This window comes from Pinus tabuliformis, chromosome 7, assembly GCF_031772625.1.
Source record: "Pinus tabuliformis cultivar Carrire ecotype Pingquan chromosome 7, CPIR1, whole genome shotgun sequence".
In the NCBI taxonomy this organism is placed as follows: Eukaryota; Viridiplantae; Streptophyta; class Pinopsida; order Pinales; family Pinaceae; genus Pinus; species Pinus tabuliformis.
The window spans coordinates 593,978,034-593,987,676 of NC_142293.1; positions in this window are offsets into that span (position 1 = coordinate 593,978,034).

Consider the following 9,643-nt stretch of genomic DNA (forward strand, 5'->3'; position numbering starts at 1 on the left):
AGAACTTGATACCCCTAATGAAGCAATGAAACAACTCACTAAAGTTTTTGGAATTAAAAATGAAATTAGAGCCCATCAACTCAAAATGAGTTGCTTACATTGGACCCCAATAATTTTTCTTCCATTGAAGATTTTTTGTCTAAGTTCAAGACCCTTAGACTTCTCTTGGAAGGTGTTAAGGTTAAGAAAGAAGATGGTAGCCTTATCTATTCAATTCTTACTAAGTTGGGACCAGCCTACTCTGTGTTTGTTTCCACCTTCCATTCTACTAGAGAAGCATTTATTTCTCAAGGAAAAGACTACAAGTCCCCCTCTTTTTATGCCTTTTGTGATTCTTTAATAAGAGAACAAGAAAAACTCTTACATCTTGGTCTTCTTAATCTTGGAAAATCTTCTAAGAAAGCCTTAGCCGCCCAACAACAACCAAATTCAAAGAATCCTAATAAGCTGTATCCTAAAAAGAATGGTCCTAAACTAAACAAGGGTCCTAAGCAATCTCAGTCTCAAAATGAAAATCATTTCAACAAAATGATAAGGGACTGGAACTGTTCATCTAGACAATGGTCATTTAATGATGTATTATGTGTTCCAACCTTATCCTGCAACCTTCTATCTCTATATCAGATAACTCTTTTAGGTGAAGGTAAAATCGTTGAATTTTCACCTCACGATGTTGTAATTAAGGACTTAAGAGATCCTAGACAGATTTTAGCTATTGGCATTGTTGATGATTCTACAAGGTTATATAAGTTTAACAACTTTGGGTCATAAACACTTCCCTCGGTATTTGTTGCTCATAATGATGAAGTGAACAAACTTTGGCATGAGCGATTTGGTCACTTAAACTATCGCTCCATTCAAAATCTATGTAAATAAAATATGGTGACAGGTCTTCCTATGGTATCTTGCAGATACGGTGTTTGTTCCGGATGTGTACTCGGAAAACATCTTCGGGATAGTTTTGAAAAATATGCCTCTTGGCACACCTCAACCCCTTCACACCTTGTGCATAGTGATTTATGTGGTCCACTTCCAATTGTTTCATTCTCTGGCTACAAGTATTTCTCAACTTTCATTGATGATTTCTCTAGATGCACTTGGGTATACTTCTTAAAACTCAAGAGTGAAGTCTTTAACATGTTCTTGGCCTTTAAGGCCTTTGTTGAGAAACAATCTAGACATCAAATTCTTAAGCTAAGATTTGATAATGGCGGAGAATATGTTAACAACAAATTCATCAACTTTTGCATTGAGAATGGAATTCAAATGAAACATACTGTTCCATATACTCCACAACAAAATGGTGTAGTTGAAAGGAAGAATCGCACCTTAAAGGAAATGGCTAATTATATGCTTCAATCTAAAGGACTTAGTCTTAATTTTTGGGCAGAAGTAATTAACTGTGCAAATTACATAGTAAATCACACTCCTACTAAGGTTTTAATGAATATCATTCCAGAAGAAGCATGAGCTCAATTAAACCAGATGTAAGTCACTTTCGTGTTTTTGGAAGTGAAGCATGGACCCACATTCCAAATGAGAAACATAAAGCTTTAGAACCTATGAGTGAAAAATGTATTTTTGTTGGAAATTCTGAAGATGTTAAAGGATATAGACTTATTCCACTTAAGTCCAAAAATGTTATCATTAGAAGAGATGTAAAGTTTGCTGAAAATATATTGGCCTATGAGCCTAGTTCGACGAATGTGCCACCTCTCTCTATCCCTTCTACTTCTGAAAATATTTCTTCTTTAGATGATGACAATGAGGATGACAATCCTCCCCCACCTTCTCAGGATCCTCCTTCAGCTCCTCAGCTTCCAAAATGGGTCTGTGCTACTCGGGATGCAATAGGTGCTCTTGCAGGTGATCCTACAGATCAACAACGTACATGTTCTTAGTTCGATAGAGCCTCTCCTTTACTGGCTCAAGCTCCAACGAATTATGATCCTGACACCTTAGCAGAATCTTCAGGCCATCCAGATTGGGACACATCTATGAATGAAGAATATCGTTCATTATTGGCAAATGATTCTTGGGATCTTGTTCCTCTTCCAAAGGGACAAAAACTTGTTAGACACAGATGGGTTTATAGAACCAAGTATGGACCAGATGGAAAAGTTGATAAACATAAAGCTCCTCTTATTGCTAAGGGTTTTTCACAAGTTGAAGGCATTGAATATACTGAAACCTTCTCCCCTGTTGCCAAAATGAACTCTATCCGCCTTGTTCTTTCCCTTGCTGCCTCTTTCAAATGGGAAGTCCATCATATGGATGTTAAATATGCCTTCTTGCATGGGGACTTGCATGAAGAAATCTATATGGAACAACCTACTGGCTTTATACAAACAGACTCCAGCCTTGTATGTCAGCTTAAGAAATCCCTTTATGGTCTCAAGCAAACCCCTCGGGCTTGGTATGCCAAAATGGATAGCTTTCTTTTAGATAATAGCTTTTCTAGGTGTCATTCTGACAATACCGTCTACACCAAGAAAGTGGGAAAGTCTATTATCATTCTTGTTCTTTATGTTGATGTTCTTATCCTTACTGGTAGTGATCCCAACCTAATAAACCATGTGAAGTCCAGCCTTCAAAAGAAGTTTGAAATGAAAAACTTAGGACACTTGCATTATTTTCTTGGTCTTCAAGTCTTGCAATCTAGGGAAGGTATTTCCCTTTCCCAGTCCAAGCATGCATGTGATCTTCTACGCCACTTTCACATGGAAGATTGTAAGACAACCCCTTCTCCCTTTCAGTCTGGAGCCAAACTTTCAGTCACTTGTACTTCCCCTAAAGTTGATGCTACCTTATACCATCAGCTTGTAGGAAAACTTTTGTATCTGACCCATACCCGTCCTGACTTTTCCTTTGTTGTTGGATTTATTGCTCGGTTTATGCAAAACCCACATGAAAGTCATTGGAAATCAGCTAAAAGAATACTTCATTATGTTCAAGGTACAATTCAGTTTGGGATTCATTACAATGCAGAAGCATCTCCTCTATTGGTTGGTTTCACTGATTCTGATTGGGTTGGTGACCCTGACGATTGGAAGTCTACTGCGGGTTATGTCTTCACTCTTGGTTCTAGACCTATTACATGGGCTTGCAAGAAACAAAGTTCCATTTCTCTTTCTTCAGCAGAAGCAAAGTATCATGGCGCAGTAGAAGCTAGTAAGGAAGCCCGGTGGCTTTGTCAAATCCTGTCAGAGTTTGGTTTTTAGCAGCAACATCCGACTACACTTTGGTTTGATAATAAAAGTGTCATTAAACTATGCAAAGATCCAGTCCAACATCAGTGCAACAAACACGTTGAACTACACATGCACTTCATCAGAAAGCTCATTCATGACCATGTTCTTGAAGTGCAATATTGTTCAGCCGATGATCAAGTTGCAAAAATCTTTACAAAGGCTCTCACATACGCGAAGTTTACTAAACTTCGATTTATGGTTGGAGTTCAAGAAGTTGTCACTAAGGGGGGATAGGCTCTAATGCCTCCTTCCTTCTCCTATTGTGTCATATTTGTACATCCTTCAATCCTATCCCAAGTTGTTCTTAAGGGGCGATGTTAGGATATTCCGACACATAGGAAATAGTTAATTATAACTTGGTCTAGTTTAGAGTTAGGTAAGTGTGTTTCTTTACTATGTACATTTGTAGATTACAATCCGACGGTCAGGATATGTTCTAGACATGAAGTGATCTGACGGTTCATTCTCTCCTCGGTATTACCGACACTTGATCTGTGGCTTAACACCTGATTGGTCCATGATCTCTATTTAAAGAGAATGGAGCGTCATTTGTAGGGTAACTATTCATGAGAGAAGCTTATGTAAATTTTCTTTCTTTTATTAATAAATTGCTTGAAGTGGCCGCGTTGGTTCAGGCCATGGATTGTTTCCCTCTTTGAGGGTTTTAACCACATCAAGAATACTAGTGTATTGATCTGTGATATGTTTGTGAGTAGTGTCCTTTGGTGTTCTATCTGAGGAACTTACCCTATAAATTCCTACAGATAGAGCCCACAAATAATTTTTCTTCTTTCTTTTCTTCTTCTAAACCTTCGCTCTTCTTGTATTCTTTCTTCCCAGCTACATATCAAACTTATTTTCTTGAGATCGAACTTATGAGTGAGAGAGTGCCAAATGAGGTCAAATCTTCTCATTTATATAACCTTTCCAAGGGGTCGAATTCCCTCCTTTAGGTCAAATTGACGCTGTTAGGGCTGACTTGTACTTTGGAGGTTTTCATGACTTTATAGACACAAAATAAATTCTTTTAAAATATATATTTTTCTCGAAAGGGTCTTATAAACATGATGTTGACTCTCTTGACTCATGCCAATACATATTATGACCTAACAAACCCTAGAAGGATGAAGAACGTGCTTTTCCCTAGAAGAGCATCAATAAGGAGCATGAAACCCATCCTTTAAAATAACAACTTTTTCACTTATTCTCTTGTTTGTTACATAAGATACATATTTAAATTAGTACAATAACAATTATGAAGATCGAAACTAGTTACATTTCCAACACTCAGGGCTTTGAGGTAAATGGGAAGGAGCCTCATGTGTGTAGATTGAAGAAGGCCTTATACCAACTCAAGCAAGCACCCAAGGCATGGTCCTCTAGGATTGATGGGTATATAATGATCAAGGGCTTCACCAAGAGTGAGGGAATTCCCAACTCTTCCTTCATACTTTTTGGAGAGGATCCACTCATTTTGGTGTTGTAGGTGGATGATTTGTTTCTCATAGGTGCAGAAAAGATCATAATGGGGTGCAAGGTAGACTTGGATACATAGTTTGAAATGAATGATACTGGGTTGTTGCATTACTTCTTGGGGTCATAAGAATTATAAAGGTCAAGGGAAGTATGCAGTAGAGATCCTAAGGAGATTCAAGATGGAGAACTATAGATCTATGGCTACACCTATGGTCACGAATCTGAAGAAGGTCTTGACTTTAGAATTAGAGTTGGTGGATCCCTTGTTGTATAGATATGGTCCTTATGTATTTGGTCAACAATGAGTGAACTGTACGTTTTATTGTGACCACCATAAGCTAGTTCATGGTGGAGCCGTGGCAAGTGCATTGGGTAGTAGTGAAACATGCGCTGAGGTACTTGAGAGGTACAATGGAGTATGACTTGAGGTATCTTGGAGGTGATGGAGTGAAGTTGTAAGGATACACATAATTATATTGGGTAGGGAATGCAATAGATAGGGAGACCACCTCACGGTGTTTCTTCAACCTCATGTCGACAACGGTTTCCTGGTTCAATAAGAAGCAGACCTCCATGACATTCAATTCAACAGAGGTAGAGTATATGGAAAGGAGTATGGCAAGTTATGAGGCCATTTGGATTCACAAGTTGATCACAAGATTAGTTGGTTAGTATTTGGAGCCCACGACTATACACTATGATAATCAAAGTTGTATCAAACTCTCTGAGAATCCAATGTTCCATGATAGGACCAAGAATATGAGATTAGATATCACTTCATCAATTATGGGACCCATAAAGAAGCAACGAAGCTTCAATATATCTCCACATATGAGAAGATTGTAGAAATTCTTACCAAATTCTTGGTGAAGGAAAAGTTTGTGTTTTATAGGGACAAGATAGGAGTGGTGTAGGATACCTTCCTCGCTAAGAGGGAGTGTTGATGTTTTTTGCTTAGGTATGTACTTCTGCATAGGTCTAAGTGTTTAGACAGGTGGAAGTTACCTAATTACCATTTGACCTTAGCAATTACTTTAATTAATAAAGTAATTCATTCTTAACAGAAGAAAAATATTTTCTAATCTAATGAAATCAAATGTTGTTTGCACTAACAAATTAGATAAATCTCAAGTGTTGATATCAAGTGTAGTTGAAATCCAATCTCAATTGTTAATCATTTTGAAGAATAAGGTTGTAGATTTAGTCATAACTCAAATTTATAAAAAGAAGGTTGGGCTAAGGGAGAAGACACATTATTGAGCATAAGACATAGTAAGATAAGTGAGCATCTCGGTGATTGGGTGAAGAAGGACATTCATCCAAGTGTGAAACAACGAAAAGATGACAACAAACATGCATAAGGGAAACCATCCATGTTTGGAGGTCATCATTGTACAGGGGCAGATTGAGGCTCATATCAGGCCGTACAACAATTATACATCAAACCAGGGTGCATACTTGATCTATAACACGACTATACAGTTGGTTCAAGAGGTCATACGGGTCACATTAGAAAGCAACAAGTGGTTTGTAAGTGATTCATAATTTGTTGAGAGAGTCATACAACTTGTATAAGTGCCTAGTTTATTCCCAAATTTTTGTTGTATCTAAATTGGTTTTTGAGTGGGCCATTTTACCAATAAAGGAGCCCTTGTATGTATGGAAATCTATTAAATGAAAGGTATATTTTGAAGGGCATTTTTTGTGGAAATTGGTTGTTTTGCCTTTTTTGTTTTATATATTTATTTCCCAGTTAAAATCCCAATGGCACTTTTTATTTAGTAAAGCTAAAATTTAATTTTGAAAATTAGCAAGAAAGTTTACTAGAACATAATTAGTCATTTACTAAGGTTAGAAAATTAACAAAGCCAAAGACAAAATAAACCAAAAATGTCTAGAAATGAAGAGCATAAAAGTCAAAACATAAGAAAACAATTAAGCTAGAGTTATGCCACTTGATTAAAAAGGCCCAACTCCTAAGTCATATGCTAAAAATGCATATCTAAACGAAAGGACTAAGAAATCAAAGAATTTTTTTAAAAAGGGTAATAAATAAAGGGTCGAGGTGCTAACTCTAAGTGCAACTCCCTCTAAAAAAGGATCTCATGTAGAAAATGAAGATACTAGCTCTAGAAAGCTAGCTGGACTAGTTTGAAAACATTTAACATCATTGTATATGACTTTGGCATGAAGTTCCTTTCCCTTTTCCATAAGTTATTTTATTATTTTACCTTTCTCTAACCAAGTGACCTTGAGCACATGCAGTAGGGGTGAGATTATACCACTATCGTAAACTTAGGAAAATTACAAAATTAACTTATGATGTTGTTAGAGGAGGTTACTCATTATACGCTACCTAAGAACTTGTGTTAAGACTTGATTTACTATTATAGGTTAGTTCCCTACATTGAGTTATGTGCACTATGCCTCGATATTTGTACTTGCATTGGGATTCATGCCATATTTCTTAGGATCTACAACATTGCATTGGGATATGTGTTATTGTCTAGGAATACATGACAATGCATTGACATCCTCACGAGGGTTTCCACATCATCCCTTGTATACTTGTCAATGCACTTAGTGAATACATAAGCTTTTTATGGTGGTCACCACTTGATATTGTAGCACACATGTGGAGCTTACCATTGTTACCCCTTTCTCACATGTGGGGGTGATTTCGAGCCTTTTTGATGGGGTGTTTACTTGGCACATGTGAAAACATTTCTCCTAGGTGATTTTCTCTCTCCTAACTCACACATGGGTTTCTATAACCTTCTTGAAGGATGTACTTCACACATTCTTACCTATCCACACATTTGGTTTTAGATCCTTCTAGAAGGGCACACCTCATGTTATTCTTGTTTCCCACACATGTGAGGGTGCTCTTGGTTTTTTCCATGGTTTGAGGAGGGTGTCAAAGTTTCTAACATGGTTTTGACCTCTTGCTTGAGGAGGATGCTAATGTTTTGATATTTTTTTCCCATCATATTGGGGCATTCATGGTTTTTAGCTCAAGGTACTCATTGAAGCACATGTTATCATTTCCAACCCATGATATTGTATGCATGGTTTAGGGAGGCCCTTATCTACATATGGAGGGTGTCTCACTCACTTTCTCTTGTTGAAAATTAAGTGGAAATAAATACTTGATAATTTGTGGTCTGATATTTTCTTTATTTCTTAAATGTTCTATGTTAATAATAGAAGGATTTTAAGTTGTAACTTTTGATTGAGAAAGGAGTTATCATAAGGCAAACTTGGTAAGTGAGGTATGAAGCAATATATTAGGGTTCCATTTCTTACCCTAGAACTAATGTATGATTTACTTTGTGACACTTAGGTCAATTTTTATATAATTAGCCTCCTTATAAATTCTTGCAAAGATTTCATATTCCTTAACTTGATGTTCACCCAAGCATTCTTTATGATGTTAGGGGACTTTAGCAATTAAAATAAGAGGATGATTTTCGGGGGTAATTTGGACCCCATATCCTAATGGTCACAACAAGTTCCATTTACATTTTCTAACCATCTCTTAAAATTCTCCTATTCAATGTTTTTTGCAATCAAGCAATAAAGGATTTTTCTTAAGTTTTATTTTCAAATTTAGATTGATTCCTTAAGTTTTGAGCTAACCCTTATGTATATCCTACATCATACCTAATCCTTCAATGCAAGTTGATCTTTTTAATTGGCCTTGACATAAATTGATCTGCTCTTATAAGTTAATTTAATATTTTTCTTGCTATTTTTAACACAAATATACACTTATACTCCCTGAAAAACATAAAAAACTCACTAAATTAAAGATTTCCTTTAAATAAATCTGAATGCATGACAAATTTGGTGATGGCATAATGATTCTTTAAGTTTGTATTTTTCACTCACAACTTGTTAAAGAGAATCAATAACTTGGTCCTAATATTCATACTCGAGTAAAGTTTTGCTATAGTTGTGTTTCTAAATTTTTAATACAACAAATCAATGTCGTTCCCATTCGTTAAATTCATATTTCATCCTTTATGCTTAGCACTTTACAAAGTATATAGATAATTCACATATTTAGCATTATTTTTATTAGTGAACAATGGGTATTATTCTATTATAAGAACAAATTTATATAGACTACAAGTGTTGCTTATGTGACATAGCAAATATATAAACCAAATATATCTTAATCCTGCAAGGAAATAAGGATATTAACAAAAAAAATTCATGAATTATAAAACTTGGAAATAAAAGTAAAACAATGTTTAACATAGAGTGACCCTTAACATCATGTTGTATCATAATCTTCACTAAGCATACTAGAGCTTGAAACTATAAAAGAATTCTAAACAAAAAGAGAAAGTCCAACAAAATTGAGGATGAATTACTATGATTGAGCCTCCAAATTTCCATCCTTAATTTTGACATCATGGATAGTAATTCCTATAACAAACTCTTGAGTGTTTATGATTTGAATGAGAAGGGAATTTAGCCATGAGAAATTCTCACCCTACTTTGTCAAGGCCTTGGAAATGGGCAAAAGGGTTTTTTTAGATATGCAAGCATGTTAAAAATTAGGTCTCTATACTACCTTTGGACATAGAAGTTAGAGGCAACAAAATTACATGTGTCACATCATGTCAAGAGTGTTCTAAAAGAGGGTACGACACCCTCTAGTTCGCATGAGTTCCATGACAAGAATATCATAGGAGAAATCCTCTTTCAATATTTTCTTCTTACAATACAACCTACATTCTTTCTCAAGTCGTGTAGCCCCTAATAGGCCTCCTTAGAATGGTTACACTTAAAATATGGACGAAGTTGCATATTTCTTGTCATGTATGATGGGGTCACTCCCGATTCATAAATCTACACTTTCCTCCTTTAGAGTGATTAAGGGTGTTGTAATGATTCTCTTGCTTAAA